At 40.6% G+C, this 19,027-nt stretch overlaps 1 protein-coding gene across 23 annotated transcripts in view; it reads right to left on the reverse strand.

Annotated features, from left to right (window-relative positions):
• The window catches only part of TRERF1 (transcriptional regulating factor 1), a 186,536-nt gene that overhangs the window by 92,784 nt on the left and 74,725 nt on the right, over positions 1-19,027 (reverse strand). The window lies entirely within an intron of this gene.

Below are 19,027 nucleotides of genomic sequence, written 5' to 3' on the forward strand. Positions count from 1 at the left end.
CAGAACTCCTCTAGAAAGGGAATGAATCAAAAAAGGAAAACTATAAAAATCAAAACCCACTTTACTGTCTCTCTAGAACAGTCTCAAAACTGTTTAATCCTCCATGATTATTTTTAAATCACATTCAAATGTTCCAGAAAATGTAAAGTGAGCCTAATATATAACGTGAGGTATTCTGCAACTGAAAATTCACTTTGCATTTAAAAAGCCTCATTCTCCCGAGCCAGTGTTAAAGAGGAGGTCAGGATCAACGAATTCCACCAGAGCCCCTGGGCCTGGCTCAGGGCACAGTCTCTATTCCTGCCTCCTCCTCCACGCTGCCAATGTGTTCTGCATACAGGTGCTCACAGGGACCAACCCGCTGACTTCCACGTCCCCTGGCACCCACAAGTCACTGGGGCCCCGTGAATACCATTATGTATCGAGTAAGGGCCAGCAGCGGGCCTCAGCACCAGGCCAGGTGCTGTGAGGTGGAAGGAAAGGAAACAAGATAAGAAGTCTGCCTTCAACGAAGGACTAACACATGAGAAACACAGAAGAAAACAGACTCACTTAGCAGAGCAGCACTGACTATATGTGGAAGAAGAACTCTGAGAAGAAAGAGGTTAAGTGTGGGCAAGGAGGCTTCGGGGAAGCGGGCAGGCTGCAGCTAAGCCTCGCCGAGAGAGGAGAGAGGAGCTGAGGGGCTTAGGCCGGGACGAGGGAGGTGGGCACCCCACGGCCCTGCAGGCGCAGCTACAGCAGCCCCACCTTCCAGGCACAGCACACGAATGGAAGCCTCCCCCAGGGAGGCCAGGCTGTCCCCGAGCACAGACGGGCCCCAGTTCTATGTGACAGGAGCTTTCACGTCCCAGTTGATTTCAGGAGCCAAGTGGAGCCAGAGAGGATGGGAAAGCAGCTCCTCTACCTGCGTCTAGCTCCAAGGACTGTGGGCAATCCAGAGCGATTCAGAACACTGGTCTGGAATGGCCTCTCAGAGCTGAAAAGCAAGCAGGGCTCAGGGTATATGGCTAGGGCAGGAGAAAAAGGAGAAAGAGAGGAGGAAAAGGGCTAAATGAGGAACTTTGCAAAGGGAAAAGGAACTGAGAACGAGCCTGTCGGGGCAGGGAAGGGAGCAAGTGGCATCTGAAGTGACCAACCGGCCTGGTTTGCCAGCACATGAGAGGTGTCATGGGACTCAGGACTTTCAGTCCTAAAACCGGGACAGCCCTGGGCAAACCAGGAGTCGTCGGTCACGCTGTGGCCGTGCCACTCAGGGATGCTCAGGGATTGCTGACGCCTTGGTCCTTGCCCTCCCCTCCTCTGTGGATCTGCCACCCCCTTCGTCCCCAGGGCAATGGGGAGGATGAAGAGGTCAACACGGGGCGGGGGGGTGACCACGTGCCCCTCCAGGCTGCATCCCCTCACCTCAACCAGGAAGATTTTTGAGGGGGCTCAGGCAGAAGAGAAAATTCTTTATTGCTGTTAAAATAAAAGCTAGAATCACAGCCATTATCCTTTACTCATCTGCTTCTCAGGCATTGAGCTCACCTCCACCAAGGGGTAAGAGGACACAGCACTCTGCCTTTGGGGAAATGCCTGGTCTGTACTTGGAAATCAGAAGCAGCAGGAGGAGTTGGCATGCCCAAGTCTTGAACCCGTGCCCACCCAGTCTGCATCACCCTCTTTCCTCTCAGAGCTTCAATTCCCATCCGTTTCTCCCTAGGGCAGGTCCCAAGAGGACACCGATGGCTTCTCCCTGACCCATGAAATGAATCTACTCACTCAATAAGAACTGACTGAGCATTTACTATGTGGCAGACACTGACAGGGACTACAAAGAACACAAAGAATGATAAGACAGTCTCTGTGGTGAAACGGGTCAGGGGTGGGGGTGCTGTGGAGAAGGCAAGAATCATTCCATTAGTCAACATGTATTTACTTTGCCCTTAACATGTGCCAAGAACTGGACTGGAGGAATAGCAACAGGCAACCAGGCAATTGCAGAACCATCAGGAGTGATGTGGGGGCACTTGGGGTGGGGCATCTACCCCAGTCACTACCAGATACCAAGTGACCACCCACCCACTTAACTTTAGCATGGAGGCAGTGCTATGGGGGGAGGGGAGAGGAAGGGAGGAGAGGAGAGGAAAAGGAAAGAGGTCAGACCAAGCACTGGCCTCAAAGAGTTAACCAGATGATCAAGGAGATAAAACCCACATGTATGATACAATTAGTATACCACAGGATCCAGGTTGATAACTGTGCCAGTTGTGGACTGCTTCCCAGAGGAAGTAGAAGTAAAGCCTGGGACAAAATAATAGTTTGGGGCCGGGGGTGGTTCTAAACAGAGAGAAGACAATAGTTACCTGTGACTTTTCTCAAAACTGGCAAGTGTAAATGTATAGTAATTACTAAAAAAGTTTCTAAATGGCACACCTATGCACAGGTCTTTGGTTTGAGCCAATGAGGACCTTGCCAATAGTGACTTTCACAAATGCAAGCTACATTTACAGGGAAAAACAGACATCAAGTCTAATCTCAGCTGTCCATGCTAAGGAGGTGGGGAACTGAAACATACTTAATTTTGTAATGCAGGTTTGTGGACATGCTTGCACACACACACACACACACACACACACACACACACACACACACACACCACTCCTGGCTCCTTTCTGTATGTCTATCCTCAAGCAATCCAAACTCTATCCTGTTAGAAGAACCCCATAATTCAGGGAAAAATAAACTGAATTACCAGGGACAATCTAAAAATTAATAACTGAGAATCGACCACACTGGTTTTTGCTATAATAATATTCACAAAGTATGAGCAGAAAGGCCACATTTGGCCTGATGTTACACCAGTCAGTCAATAACAAGTTAACAACTATTGACTGGTTGCCTATTTAATGAAGAACTCTGTGTCAGTGTTGGGGTGGTGGGAAGCAGGGGCTGGTGGGAGGGATCTGCAGAAACGAGGCATGACACAGGAAAAGGCTCAGAAGACACGCAGTCTGGTCCTAGCCCCGCCACTGATGAGGCCTTGGGTAAGCTGATCCCATGGTGAGCTTCACTACCTCATCCATGAACACATATCCTACCTACATGTCAGGGTCATTACAGTTCAGATAAGAGACTGTGAACCTAAGTGCTTGGAAGAGGAGAAGTCTCTCCATAACACATCATGGAGGTTTGGAGGTTCCTCCCCAGCTTCACTACTCTCCCTACTTTTCCAACAGCCCCCTGAATCTCCCAGTCAATCTGTCCCCTCCTCTCTAAATAGTACTGGTTCAGGGAAGCAAAGAATCCAAATTAAGCCAACTACAGGCAACTCAATTCAATTCTACACCTTTGGATGACCCATCAAGGCAGCCATCTTCTTTTCTCCCACTGGATGAGAACAAGGAGCCAGGCCAGCCCAGTAGCCACGGGCCATCTTCAGGCTAGAAGGGGAGATCATGCCTGAGACAGGCACCACTACTGAAGGAGAAAAACTGTGTCTTGGGGATCTCCTTTGAGCACTGGATAAAGCCTCACCTAATGCCAGATCTACTCCTGGAATGCTCAGTCACATAAGTGAAAACATTTCTTGTTTTTGCTTAAGCCAGTTTGGGTTGGTTGTCACTTCATCTGTCACCTGGTATTAAATGAGAGAAAATATGGCTAATGCAATGCTATGAACCTCTCTAGTCCCTCACCAAATCCCCATGACTCCATAAACTATCCAGGGAGCTGCTTGCCTACCTAGTATCCTCCTGAGGAGGTGAAGACATTAAGGGGATCATGCAAGGAACAAAAAGAAGAAAGGTGATCATTAGCCATGAAGACTTAAGTGACTACGCGGCCTGCCCTTATCTGCTTCCTGTCTTCAAGATAGGTGAGGGTGGGACTGATGGAAGGGGGGAAAAAACTCTTCAATGATAAGCTAAAGAATCTGAATTTGTGTCTCAGCTCCACTTCCACACATCTCCTCCAGATGTTTACCTATTCTCTTTTATGGTAACCACTGAAGAGCCCAGAGGAACAATACCAGTATGCCACCGATTTATTTTATATCTTAAAAAATTACTCAGAGCCTGCAGTACTGAGCTCATGTTCAAATTAAGTTTGCTGGAAATCTAATTTGGGATGAGTAATTTAATTTGGCTACTACAATTAAAAGTGGCGCAGTATTTGTGTTTTAGAGGAAAACCATATTAGATTCATCTAATCTTATTAGGTGAATATCACATTTAGATCACATTATATCTGGAACAGATATATACTGGATTAATTTCTTTCATAAATCACTCAGGAGACCAGAGGGAGTGACCTCCTTGCCCACCCACCTGACACAGGGAGAAGGTGGTGAACGTAGATGAGGCCTCTTGGAGAACTCCACTGCACAGCCCTTGATTCACAAGCCCAAAACACTACCTACAACAACCCCTCAAGTTTTGCTGATCACAAAACTAAGGGTGACTTAGGGTACAGGTAACTTGCTCAGGGTCACAGTCAGTCAGTAGCAGAGTTGAGACTACAACTCAGCTCCTGGACCCCTGGTTTGGGTCCCTGCCACTCCACTACATGTGTTGTTAATAAGACCTAACATGAGAAACAGCTGGAGGGCCCCTGAGACCCTGCTGTGACTCACTTAGCTAAGACCATGGAGTCCTCAGATACCATCTCTCGGCCTGTCTCCCTGCCTCTCTTAAGTATCCTGAGAGGATAAAGAAGTCGATCACATTATCTCCGTGGGCAACTTTGAGCAGTGCTCCCAATCCTTCTTGTCAAGTCCATTTTCTTGATGACTACTTTAAACCCCTTCACTCCCAGATACCTAAATTTCACATTAAGAAAATTCATACCCTATGATGGATCCGAAAAAAGAATTTGCTTTGCTCTTTTAAATATTAATCTCAGGACTACTGTTCACCAAGCAGACACAGTGGGTGTGATATCACACATGATGGGGCCAACTGCAGGGTTTAATCTAAAAAAATTAGATTATGAAGCAAAATGAAGGAAAGGAAAGGCTAGATAAAAATATTTATGACATATGACAATATATACTGCATGAAAATACACATACACCAAAGACTACTGATGGTCTCGTGAAGAAATGATCAGACGCATTAGTAAGTAAAGCTTGCAAATTAAAACCATGCAATACTGTTTCCAACCATCAAATTGGCAAAAACTGAAATAACTCTAATGCCCAGGAAACTCAAGGAAATAAGAATGCTCAGGAAATAAGAATATATATAAAACAACATAATGTCCAGGAAATAAAAATCCTCAGACACTACTGATAAGAGTATAAATTAGTCCATGTTTCTGAAGGGCCATCTGGAAATATGTATTACCAGCCTTAACACTGAGCAAATTCAACTCCCAAGAATTTTCCCTGAGGAAATAATCAGAGGAATACTTAAAGATTTATGCACAAAGACATTTATAGCAGCACTCTTCATAATAACGAAAATCAAGAAAAACTTGACTGAATAAACAGAAAAATGGTTAAAATGAATTAGGATATATCAATACAAGTAATAATATGTAGACATTAAAACTCTTATGTTAAGACAGGGAAATGCTTACAAAACTGAAACTCAAAAAACTCTTAATAGAATGATTCTATTTTGTAAAGAAAATATATATCATATACATTATAATGTACTAAATGGTGTCAGACTCAGCTAAATGTCCAACAAATATTCATGCTCCTCTTTCCAGAGTGAAAAGCTTTCACTGTAAGGCAGCTACCTGGCCAGAGACTACATTTTCCAGCATCCAGTGCATCTAGGTGGTGCCATATGACTATTTTCACCAATGGAATACAGGCAGAAGTGATGCAGGCTGATGTAGGTAAGAAAATGGTATGCTTCCTCCATGCTTCTTCTTCCACCTGCCCACTAGATGCAGAGGACTCCTAAGTCCTAGGGAATGGAAGAGCCATGAGCTGGCCACCAATGAGGGGCACCAGTGTTGGACTGAGGTTAAAAAATAAACCTCTTCCTGTGTTAATTTATAATTCAGGGTTTTAATTGTTTCTTCAGCGAATGTTACCCCAACTAATATACACATATAGAAAAATTGCTGACAGGTAAATGAGCAAATTTTATCTGATGTACTGTATGATAGTCCAATTATATGTGACTTAAAAAAAGTGCATTCTTTCCAGCACAAACATGTCTTATTTGATAATAAATAAAGATATTAAAACAAAAAAACTTTAGAGGGCAACACTATATAATTAAATCCCTTAGTAAAATGTTAAATAAGGTTATAAAAATATAGGATATTACGAAGGCTCAAGAAAAACATCTAGATTTACAACTATCAAATAATCTGTATGGTGACAGATGGTAACTACACTTATTGTGGTAAGCATTTTGTAATGTATATGACTGCCGAATCACTATGATGTACCCCTGAAACTAACATAATATTGTATGTCAATTACATTTCAGATAAAAATTAATATTAAAAAACACCTACTAAAACAATTTCAGACAATAATTGTTCAAAAATAACCTACAGCTAAATTACAAACAAAAAACTAGTGGGGAAAATTGCAATTTATACAATATGTGAACTATTAGTATCTTTTATATACAAAAACCCTTATGAGTCAATAAGGGAGGGATAAAAACAATAACTGGGGAAAAAGACATAAATACCTAGTCACAAAATAAGAAATACTGACAAACATTTATGGAAAGATTTTTCAAAAATCATTAATAATGAGATAAATGCAAATTAAAGTAAGATACTCTGTATCTCTCTACTAGAGTAGCAAACATTTAAAATATTGTGAATTTAGTACCAAATGGTGTTGAGATATGATGAAATGGGTAGTCATATATGCTACAGGAGGGAGTTCAAAAAGGTATCACACTTCTAATAAATAGTTTGGCATAATAGGGAAAAAAGGCCTTAAGGACCATTTGACTTTCTGGATATTTGTCAAAAGAAATAAACAAGTATGGAGAATTGTCTGAATAGAAAAAGAAAATATAACAATGTAGATACTATCTGTAAGGAAATAGATAAGTAAATTATGCATGTGTGTGTAGTTATATAAGTGAATAATATAATGGCCACAATTTTAAATTATGAAGATCTAAATGTACTAAAGCACAATGGTGACCGCAAAGTAAAAAAACAGGACTTAATACAGATAGTACAACTTCCTAGTTGCTTGAAGGTATGTATGTATAATATATGTATAAGAATCTATGTTGTAAGTGCATAAGGAAAAATGATAGAAGGATTTCTATAAAAATGTTGATATAGCTATCTCAAGGTGGTGAGATTACGGTAACTTTCATTTCTTTATACTTTTCTATATTTATACATTTCCAAATATCAATGTATTAGTTTTATTTCTTGTGTTTTATTATAAAAAACTTCATCCATACACAAAAGTAGCAGGAATATATGTACCCATTACCCAGCTACAATTATCAAATATGGCTGACCTTGTTTCACCTATATTCCTTTATGCCCCTACCCCTGGATTATTTTAAAATAAATGCTGGATGTATCATTCATCCATAAATACCCATCAATTTTATTTATATGTCCATAAATACTTTAGCATGTATCTTTAAAACATAACCATAATAACAATATCACAACCAAAAATTAACATTATTTTCTCAATATCAAATACCCAGTCAATATTCCATTTCCCCAATTATCTTGTAATTACAGTTGGTTTGTTTAAATCAGGATCCAAATGTGTCTCTTGAGTCTTTTAAAATTTGTTACATAGTGAACCCCCCTTTTTGGGCCATTTTATTCATTGAGAAACATATGGGTCATATATCCTAAGAACTTCCTGGCTGCATCTTCATAGTATCTTTTAATATGTCCCTCTATCCTTTAAATTCTTTTTCAACTAAGATTTAGTTGTAGTATCTAATCAACTTCCCATTCTATTCATATATTTTTTTACTTTATTTTGGTATCATTAATATACAATTACATGAACAACATTGTGGTTACTAGACTCCCCCCCATCACCAAGAACCCCCCACATACCCCATTACAGTCACTGTCCATCAGTGTAGTAAGATGTTATTGAGTCACTGCTTGTCTTCTCTGTGCTATACTGCCTTCCCCATGTCCTCCCATTATGTGCGCTAATCATAATGCCCCTTCTATTCATATTTTTAAAGAGTATTTCAAATCAATTGTATCATTTTTACAACCAGACAAAACAATAAAAGTAAAAAAAAAAAAAAGTTGTTGAAAGGAACTCAAAGAAATGCCAGCATTTCTAACTCATCATTTTGGCAATTTGTTAAAGCTCAGTGTCCAAAAGTTTTTTCAGGATACATGCTAGGCCAATGCTTTCTTACACAAGAAACATGCTCAGTGACTAATTATGGACTGACTTATTTTCCCACATTCCTTCTACATTGTGAATCCATCTCCCTTTCTGCCTCAGTGATGAAGTCTATCACCCTCTAAGCAATGGCTCTCCCTCCACTGGAAGCTTATGTCACCCTATAATTGCAGTTGTCTTCACTCTTCCTTTCTTCCTTTTTACAAAAAAATGTAAACACATATCCTTGGAAATATTGCAGGTTCGGTCCCAGACCACTTCAATAAAGTTGAGTATCACAAGAAAGCGAGTCAAATGAATTTTTTGGTTTCTCAGTGTACCTAAAAGTTAACGTTTACACTACACTGTAGTCTATTAAGTCTGCAAAAGCATCATGTCTGAAAAAAACAATATATATGCCTTAATTTAAAAATACTTTATTGCTAAAAAATGCTAACCATCATCTGAGCTTTCAGCAAGTTGTAATCTTTTTGCTGGTGGAGGGTCTTGCTTGCGTGTTGATGGCTGCTGACTGATCAGGGTGGTGGGTGCTGAAAGTGGGGGTAGCTGGGGTAGCTGTGATAATTTGTTAAAGTAAGACAACAATGAAGTTTGCTCTATTGAACAATTCCTCCTTTCATGATCAATTTCTCTGCAGCATGTGATGCTGTTTGTTAGAATTTTACCCAGAAGAGAACTTTCAAGATTGGAGTTAATCCTCTCAGAACAATGCTGCTGCTTCAGCAACTAAGTTTATGTCATATTCTAATAAATCCTTTGTTATCATTCAACAATCTTCCCAGCATCTTCACTAGGAGTATATTCCATCTCAAGAAACCACTGTCTTTGCTCATCCATAACAAGCAACTCCTCATCCATTCAAGTTTGATCATGAGATAGCAACAATTTAGTCATTTCTTCAGGCTCCACTTCTCATTCGAGTTCTCTTGCTATTTTCACTACATCTGCAGTGGTTCCTCCACTGAAGTCTTGAACCCCTCAAAGTCATCCAAAAGGGCTGAAATCAACTTCTTCCAAACTCTTGTCCATGTTGATATTTGACCTCTTCCCATGAAACATAAATGTTCATAATGGCATCTAGAATGGTGAATCCTTTCCAGAAGATTCTCAATTTACTTTGCCCAGATTCAGCAGAGTGGAATCAAGTATCTATGGCAGCTTTAGCCTTTCACAATGTATTTCTTAAATGGTAAGACCTGAAGTTATATCAATCCTTGATCCATGAGCTGCAGAATGGATGTGTTAGTAGGTGTGAAAACATTAATCTCATACATCTCTGTCAGAGCTCTTGGGTGACCAGTTAGCAGTAATATTTGGGAAGGAATCCTTTTGTTGAGCACTAGGTCTCAACAATGGCCTTAAAATATTCAGTAACCCATGTTGTAAACAGCTGACATCTAGGCTTTGTTGTTCCAGAGCACAGGCAGAGTGGATTTAGCATGGTTCTTAAGGTCCCTAGGATTTTCAAAATGGTAAATGAGCACTGGTTTCAACATAAAGTCACCAGCTGCATTAGCCCCTAGCAAAAGTGTCAGCCTGTTCTTCAAGGCTTTGAAACCAAGCATTAACTTCTCCTCTCTATCTAGGAAAGTCCTAGGTGATATCTTCCAACAGAAAATGTTTCATCTGCATTGAATATCTATTGTTTAGCTGCCTTCATTAATGATCTTAGCTAGATGTTCTGGATAACTTGCTGCTTCACGTGGCACTTTTATATGGAAATGGCTTCTTTCCTTATCATGAATCAACCTCGGCTAGCTTCCAACTTTTCTTCTGCAGCCTCCTCACCTCTCTCAGCCTTCATAGAATTGAAGAGAGTTAGGGCCTTGCTCTGATGAGGCTTTGGCTTACGGGAATGTTGTGGCTGGTTTGATCTTACATCTAAACCACTGAAACTTTCTCTGTATCAGCAGTAAGGCTATTTTGCTTTCTTATTATTCACGTGTTCACTGGAGGAGCACTTTTAATTTCCTCTAAGAATTTTCCTTGGCTGACTAGCATTAGGCCTATCTTGGCTGTCAACACGCCTTCCTCACCAAGCTTAATTATTTCTAGCTTTTGATTTAAAGTGAGAGATGTGTGAGCCTTCTTTTCATTTGACACTCAGAAGCCAATGTAGGGTTATTAACTGGCCTAATTTCAATACTGTTGTGTCTCAGGGAATATGGAAGCCTCAGGAGACAGAGAGAGAGATGTTGCAGGGGGATCACTGGTCAGTGGAACAGTCAGAACACACAAAACATTTATCAATTGGGTTTGTCATCTCACCTGAGTGTGGTTCTTGGTGCCCCAATATGGTTACAACAGCAGTGTCAAAATTCACAGATAACCATAACATACAATAATAATGAAAAAGTCTGAAATATTGCAAGAATTATCAAAATGTGACACAGAGACACAAAGTGAGCACACGCTAATAGAAAAATGGCATCAGAAGATTTTTCTGTGCAGGGCTGCCACAAACCTCCAATTTGTAAAAAACGCAATATCTGTGAAGTGCAATAAAGCAAAGAACAATAAAACAAGGTATGACTATAATCGACAGTTTGGCAACGAGAGAAAACAAAGAATACACTACCTATGATTCATTCCTTTAATACAGTCACTGTACCTATATGCTTGCTTCCCATCTTTATTAGTGATACAGATTTTGTACATAATCATTACTGAATTTGGGTTTTAATATTCATTTAGTTAACATTAAATACATTTTAAATGCTTGTAATTTGTCCATAGCCCAGCTCAAGGAAGAGAACTTTACCAATTCCCTAGAGAGCCCCCATGGGCTCCTTCCTCATTCTATCCCCTCCTCCCATCACTATCCTGAATTTTTGTCTATGCTCACTTGGTCTTATAGGTCTTGCCGCATGTGTGTGGATGTCCCAACCTTATTTCATTAGTTTTGTATGCATCTGAACTTTATGTAGTTGGAATCACACTGTAGCTACTCTGCAACCTGTTTTTTTACTTAACGTTATATTCCTAAGTGTCTGTTATATGCAGCTGTGGGTCATTCATTCTAAGAGCACAGCTATATACCACAGTAAAACAATACCACAATTTGTACTGTAATTTCTGCACACAAAATTATATTGTAAATATCTTGTCACATTGCTACACACCCTCAAGATAATTATTAATTATAGTGGAGTATATGTCTAGGGAAGAGCTGTTTCATGTTATTGTTACCCAAGTCTTGGACATTAATTGTGTATACGCATGTTTGCTTTGCAAATCATGCATCAGGGAGCATTCTTGTCTAAACATCTTATTAAATATTTTGTATGATTTACTTTATGAGGGGATGTGGGAAGGTGGTCCACAGAAGTGGTATTACTGGATCAGAATGCATGAATGAATAATATGCCTCTTAAATACACTATAAAATTGCTTCATAATATTGCAAACATCAGAATTGGGTATTACCATTAAAAATATTTTCTGGCTAATATGTTAAAATAAGTATTTTACTGCTTCTTAATTTGTATATCTCTTATAAAATTGGACACTTGCCAAATATTTGTTTATTGTTGTATTTACTTATCTATTCACGTGTTCTACCAAGGTTTTAGTACCCTTTTTTCCATTTGTTTGAGCATTTCACATAACAAAGACATTAATTCTGTCATTACTACAAATCTTTTCCTACTCCATTATTTCCCTATTGGTTTTTTACAAGAAGAAATCTCTGATTTTCCTGTAGTTTGATTGACTATTCTTTTCCTTTTCGAATGTTTTTCTTTTGTTTCTAGGCAATATTCTATTCTATAGATTTCCTACAACTCTACATTTTGCACTTACTTATTTAATCCATCTACAATTCATTTTGGTAAAGTCAAAATGATTTTTTTCTAAATTGCTAGGTAGGCGTCAAAATTATTTATTGATAATTTTCCCTTCCTATTGATTTGCAATGACTTCTCTATGATTTATTAAATTATTTATGCAAGAGTGTATTTTTGAACTACCCTAGTTCACACATCTACTTTCTCTTTTTATGATAGCACCTCAGTGTTTTAATTACAAAGGCTTCATAATGCATCTTAATATGTGATAGTGCTATATATATATTAATATCCAGTAGATCTAACTCCTTCCCCTTAGAGCCATTTTCAGAATTTCCCTTGAGGTTCTCATCTACTTTTTTTCCCAAATAGATTGATAATCACCCTATGAAATTTTAAAAATCCTGATGGGACATTGAGAGGAATGGCATTGGACTTACCAACTAATTTGAGCGGTAACGAAACCCTTAATTTTAATCTTACCATCTAGAAATAGGGTATCTAGTTAATACCTTTAAGTCGTCTTGGTCTACAATAAAGCAGTCTGTAGTGAATGGTAATTTTATGCTTTTCTTTAGAGAACTTTATTCTCTCAAGTTACTATTTTCATAACTTCCTGCACTGGCTTTTTGTTTTGATATCTAATCTAATCTAATCTAATCTAATCTAATCTAATCTAATCCAATGATGCCTTTACTGGGACCCCCACAGGTATAATGCCAGGGAGCTGTATGAACTTCATCTCCCTCATTTTATTAAGGAATGGTCCTGACATATTCCCTTTTAAGTGCTTTGTAAAAATTAGAAGTTGAATTGATCAGATGCCCTTTTGGAATTAATGAGATTACTCCATATTTTGATTTAAGTAATTTATTTGAATCAAATGAGAATATATGTATATGAAGCCATTCCTATGCTCCAGGATTATCATATACTTGGAGACAATAGAACAGTCACATACTCTATTGTTGAAATCTACTCATTAGAATTTTATCTAAAATTTGTGCATTCCTCAGTGAGACTGGTATAGAGCCTCCCTTTGGGAGCTGGCCAGGTTTGTTACAAGGGTCATATTTACTTCAAAGAAGGATCTGGAAGTTTTCCATCTTTTTTTCTAAATCCTGGAACAGTTTATATAACACAGGAATTATTTGTTTCTTGGAAGTTAAAAAGGAATGTCAAAGACTTTTTGATATTTTAAATATCCCACCTGGCACAGGTGTGTGTGTATGCACGCGTGTGCAAGCCCGAATGTGCACCTGTGTCCATGTGGATGTTACTGTGTTTGTATACATTTAAAGTGACACTGTAAGATACTGATCTCTAATGGAACAGGGAACAGTTTTATTATAATTCATTGCCTTTCTTTCCCCCATGAAAAGGGAGGAAATGCCCAAGTTCATGAAGTTCTAAGAAATAGCCCATTTTCCCAGGCTTTGGTTCCAAGAGCCTCTTTTTAGAGGCCCATAAAGGAGGCAACAGGTGGTCAGAGAATATTGAATGCTGAACTATCCAAATTTCACTGAGTCTGACCAAGTTTGGCAACTTTACCATGGGCGTATGGAACTACAAAACCTAAGGTCAGCAAAGACAAGATTACTGTCTACAGCAGGTCACCTCTGATTCTGTGGAAAGGTCTTCCAACTTTCTCCTCCATCAAGCTATCTTCTCTAGCTTTCAGACACTCCATGTCTTCCATAGCAATAAAAGCTGGTAAATTCGAAGGCTTTCTCTGCTTACTGCTCCTGGACCAACAACCCTGGGAGCACTTCAAAGGGGCCACGAATAAGGATTCAGAATTGTTATGGGCTGAAAAATTTCTTCCCTCCACCCCAAATGCATAAGTTGAAGCCCTAGACCCCTGTCTATCATATTAAAAGGCGGGGCCTTTGAGAGTCAATTAGGTGCAGATGAGTCACAACGGTGGAGGCCCCATGATGGGATGGGTGCCCTTATTAGAAAAGGCACCAGAGCTTCCTCTCTCCACAAGCACAAAAAGAAGAGGTCACGTGAGACACCCAACAAGATGGTGGCGGCCCAAAGCCAAGAGAGGAGGTCTCAGATGAAACCGACCTTGCCAGCACCTTCATCTGAGGCTTCCCAGCCTCCAGAACTGTGAGAAATAAATTTCTATTTTAAGCCAGTCTACGGGCTTTTGTTATGGCAGCCCAAGCAGACTGACATAAGAGGGTTCTGGTAATGTCTGTCCACAAGAACACTGAGCTATAGCTAGGCAGACCCCACAGCCTGCTGTGGGGAGAGGGAGAAACAAGGTAAGGAGTCTGAACAAATTAAGATGGAGTGTCTACCAGATGGGTAAGGACTGTGCCAGAGGGGCACTATGTGAGCATTGAAACAAGAGACTAAATAGTGACACATGCCCATGAATGAGGCTGTGAACAGGGCAAGATGGGAGGATGCCACAGAACCATATTTTTCTTGAGAAAGACACTTATTAGCTCATATCCTTGTTCACAGCGGATCCAAGAAACATTAGAGATCAGTGAAATGTTAGGATTAGCTCACCTCTTGTTAGTCAAGGTGAGTGGCAGGAAGGCAGGGACCTCAAAACCCTCGTGGGCACCAGAATTCCATGATTCCATTCAGGATTTCACACAGGCATGCAAGCAGTCTTTTCTCCCCCTCGACAAGGACAGAGAAGCTGCTTTCACACCGTCACGGCCTCATGCAGGAGCTTAATCCCTGGCTTGAAGGCAAAATATGTTTGTGGCAAAGGCAGGAAGCAGGCATGTGAAGTGAAGCAGAATGAGGAACGTTTTATTACTGTTTTTGATGCCAGGGGTGGCTGTGTATATGTTTGGGGTTTGTTAATGACTCTAAAAGACATCTTAAAAAGTCATACTCTTCTGGAAGCTCCGACATGCAACTGTTGCTACAAGTACTAACATTTACCAGGGACAGATTGATTCACATTCTGATTCTTCTCACAAGCACCCTTTCCTCTCTGGGGCTTTTCAGACCAAACCAAGTTTTGTGTGTGTGCATGCTTGCAGGTGTGCGTGTGCATGCCTGTTTTCCTGCGCACAGAGGCATGCCGCAAAACAGAGGGCCAAGTCAGAATGAACAAATTTATAACTTTCTGGGTTTAACTGTGGAAAAAGAAAAACTAGTGGCATACTTTTTAATGTGAACTGTTTAGGCATTGCAAGATTGTCTTCCTCATGGGGGAAAATCAAACAATTCTCTAAGTTAATGACTTGAGAGTGAACAGTTCTTTCTTTACAACATGAACTGGATTTATTGAGACTTGTGTTCAAGTGTATTTCTCCCATCACTTGAAATCAAATTAAGACTTGACATTAGAGGATTCCTAGGCTCCAAGGGAGACTGCTGAAAAGTATGACTTCCCCCCACTACAGCTGCACATTAAATAGGTAACTCCTCATTTCCCCGACATTGTTACAGACAGGCTGAGGGGCAGCACCCATCCTTGATGTAGTTTTGACAGGTAATGTCAGAAAAACAAGAACAGGGCAGTAAATGATTCCTACAGCTGGTTTCTTTCCATGTAAAGACTTAGGTTTTATTCTTAAATTATCTCCTTCCTGCTGTTTAAGCATCAGAATGATCCTTTCTATTATGAAATTGATTCTTAAAATCGTCCTTCCTTGGCAAAATTAAAAATTGGTAGCCCTAAGCCAATCTCCCTTTTCCCCTTCCTTTTTTTTTTTTTTTAATAGTAGTTTCTTGGTCCAGGCAACCTACATTTGAGAACTGCCCGCCTACAGCACCCTCTCTGAACCAAGGAATTTAGGGTCAATTACCTCACTCAGTGTCACCTAGTTATCAATGTGACTGGCCCCAGGGGCGACAAACGACTGAGAGAAAACTGAAGTCTAATTTTAGTCAATACTCAGAGGAGATGGATATGAAAATATGTACTATAATAAATTTGGGGTCTATAAGTTCTTGGCTGCTCTGGAATTTCTTCCTCTTTCTGAGGGCCCCTCGCTACCCCCTACCCACCCCTCCTCCTCAAAGCTAGCTCTCCCCCAGTTTTGAAACACGGGTGATAGTGCTGGAGGGCACCGTGCCAACCTGTGCTCTCCCCACCACTCATCTGGTAACTCCGTATCAAGGCACTTCCCCGTCCTGGGGTTCTGAGAGGACAGGCTTACAGCGCCAAAGGCTTTAGAGAACGATTCACGGCATCTGTCAGCTAAAATTCCACTGAGCTAAAAGCCCCACACTAGCTTCTTGCTACTGCAGCAGTCCACCCCATCTAGGCGATCCTAAAATCCATCCACCCCAAGAAAGCCCGACCATGTGGCTGGTTAAGGAAGCCAAAGCCAAGGGGACTCACTTGCCCCTCCAGAGCCTCCAAACTAAGAACAAGGCAAGAAAATCAGCTGGGATAGGTCACAACAGGCCTTCAACTGTTTACAAGATTTTGGAACTGAGAATGCATCTCTTTGCTACTGTCAAATTAAAATTCCCTGTTTTCCAGGAATTTTACCTATCTTTAACTGCATTCTACCTAAAACTTTTCTTTTAAAATTTTTCCTCAAAATAAATTCTTAAAAAAAAAACAAAACACTCCAGTCGAGGGAAAAATCCATTTTAATTTCTATACCCTTATTAATCTTGTGTGTAACTGAGCTAATCAGTGACAGATAATGTTTGTTGTGAAGAGTTAATTTTCTAGATTAGATATGCACATAAACAAATATAGGTGACAATATTCTTAGGTACACAAGCTAAAATAACATTTATTGGGCCAAACACACTGGGCCACTGGGCACTTTACTTGGATTACCTCAGTTAGTGCTTCCAATAAACCTATAAAATAGTTGCTATTCTTACTCCCATTTTATAGATGAGATTATAAATGGGGAACCTCATTAATGTGATTTAATCTCCACTAACCCAGAATTTGAGTTCAGTGTTCACTCTACTTACTATAAAAAGGTTGAATAACATACTGGAAATTAAACAGGATTGTAGAAGGCATAGCTAACCTACCAGAAGGTCCACTGATTTAAGACATAGTGAAAAGCAGATGCTAATTGAAAGCCTTCCAACAGGAACTGTTTGGGAAGGTTCTGAAGGAAACTGTGCTGTTATAGCACTTTAAAATTCACTTTTACTAGTTAAGAGCAGGTTTCCTCTCACTTGTTGCCCCCAACAATTAGTCCAAATCAGTTAGGTTTCTAGAGATGATACAGTGTGGTGGATGTCAGCTGCCACTCTCCCAGTCCCCATCTCCCCCCTCCCCCAACAGTCCCCAGAGCTCTGCTTCCTCCTTCCTCCCAAGCTGGTGCTTTGGGGAATACTGACACACTTCCCCAGAAAAGGGACTGGCCAATCAGGAAACTCTCCTGCCCTGCCAATCAACAGAGGGTGTTCGCCCGGCCACTGGGAATGGCTAGGGAATGAGCATGTGACTCAACTCATGCCAATGAAATGCCAGGACAGGTTTGCTGGGGAGGAACTTCTGGGAAAGATACTTTCTCAGTCTTTTCAAGAGCCACTGGAAGGGATGCTTCTTTCTTTCTGGGCAGAGGGATGGGCAACAATAAGCCCAGGGACTCCTACAGCCCCTTTGCCTCTGAGGGAACCAGCCTGAGGTTGAACTGACACCAGTGAACAGGGACGAAGAGAGGGAAAGAAACTGGGTGGCTGATAATATATTAGGCTGCTGTTTTACACCCACCCTGCCGTCCACCCATCCCTGCACTTTGCAGGTACATGAGCCCATTAATTAAGTCCCTGTGCTGTGGGAGCCCTTCTGAGTTCAGTTTTACGATACTGACAACCCCAAAGAATTCAAACTGGTAAATGGGAAATAAGCACTAATCCACAACGTTTTCCTAGTCCTTGCTCAGATTTTGCTTTACACTGTTTCTTAACTCTTTCAAGTGATTTTTGTTGTTTTCCTCAAGAAAACAGAACGGACTCACTGGAAACACTTTTGTGAATTAATGAGTGGCCTTGGGCAAGTCAGTGGACTTCCCTAGGTCTTTTCAACTATAAAAAGGATCAAGATCAAGTTTGACTAGAGGATTTCTGTTACTCCTTCAGCCCTCATAGCCAACAGTTCTATGCAGCTGACCTAATACTGCAGTTTCCAACAAAAAACCCTCATGTGATTTTTAAAGTAGAAACACCCCTAATAATGTGATTCAAGCATTCTGTATCTCTTGGTTGGACAGGTGTTTTCATTTGAACCTCTGTATTCACCTCCTTCGTTTTTCACTCAGCTGTGCCGCAGATGTTCTGATCTCTATGGACAGCATGAGTGGCTCTCTAGCTTCTGGCTTCTGGCTTCTAGCTGAGTGTGCCTAATGGGAGGCACCCTCCGAAGATGGGAGAACTGAGAACATCAATGAAGATATTTATTCACTGGCACTTTCCAGGCCATGTTGCTGTAGGTTGACTGCATCTTCTACCAGAGGCAGCCTTTCTGTACAGCCTCTTTTCCCAATTCTGATAACCAATCCCTCCCTCTTCCTTTTCAGGCCTTGGCATAGTAACAGCTCTCTGATGCTGCTAGCCCAGGGATGCTTCAACATCCATGCTAGTTTCTCTTAACCCTGCCTGTGACACTGAAAGCAGTCCCTTCTGTAGAGTTTCTTGAATCACTCCATTTGAGTAAACCATCTGTTTTCTATTGGAACCTGAAGACACAAGGCTTAAGAATTAAATCAAAATCAAGCATAACAAAAAAGAAACAGAAGCAATCAACTCAGTCTCATGTAAGAGATGAAAAGATGGCACTTTCCAAGAAAATAACCCTGCACACGCCAAAAGGATCCAATTAGACACCACCACCCTCCTTCCCCACCGCCACTGAGGAGCTGTGGGAAACTGCCATTTCTTGATAAACCAAAGTGCAATCCTAAAAAAAAAAGAAAGGTCTGTTTATACACAAACTTATTGACCCTTCAGACAGCTTTTGCATGGG

The sequence above is a fragment of the Manis javanica genome, chromosome 16, assembly GCF_040802235.1.
Source record: "Manis javanica isolate MJ-LG chromosome 16, MJ_LKY, whole genome shotgun sequence".
NCBI classification, from domain to species: domain Eukaryota; kingdom Metazoa; phylum Chordata; class Mammalia; order Pholidota; family Manidae; genus Manis; species Manis javanica.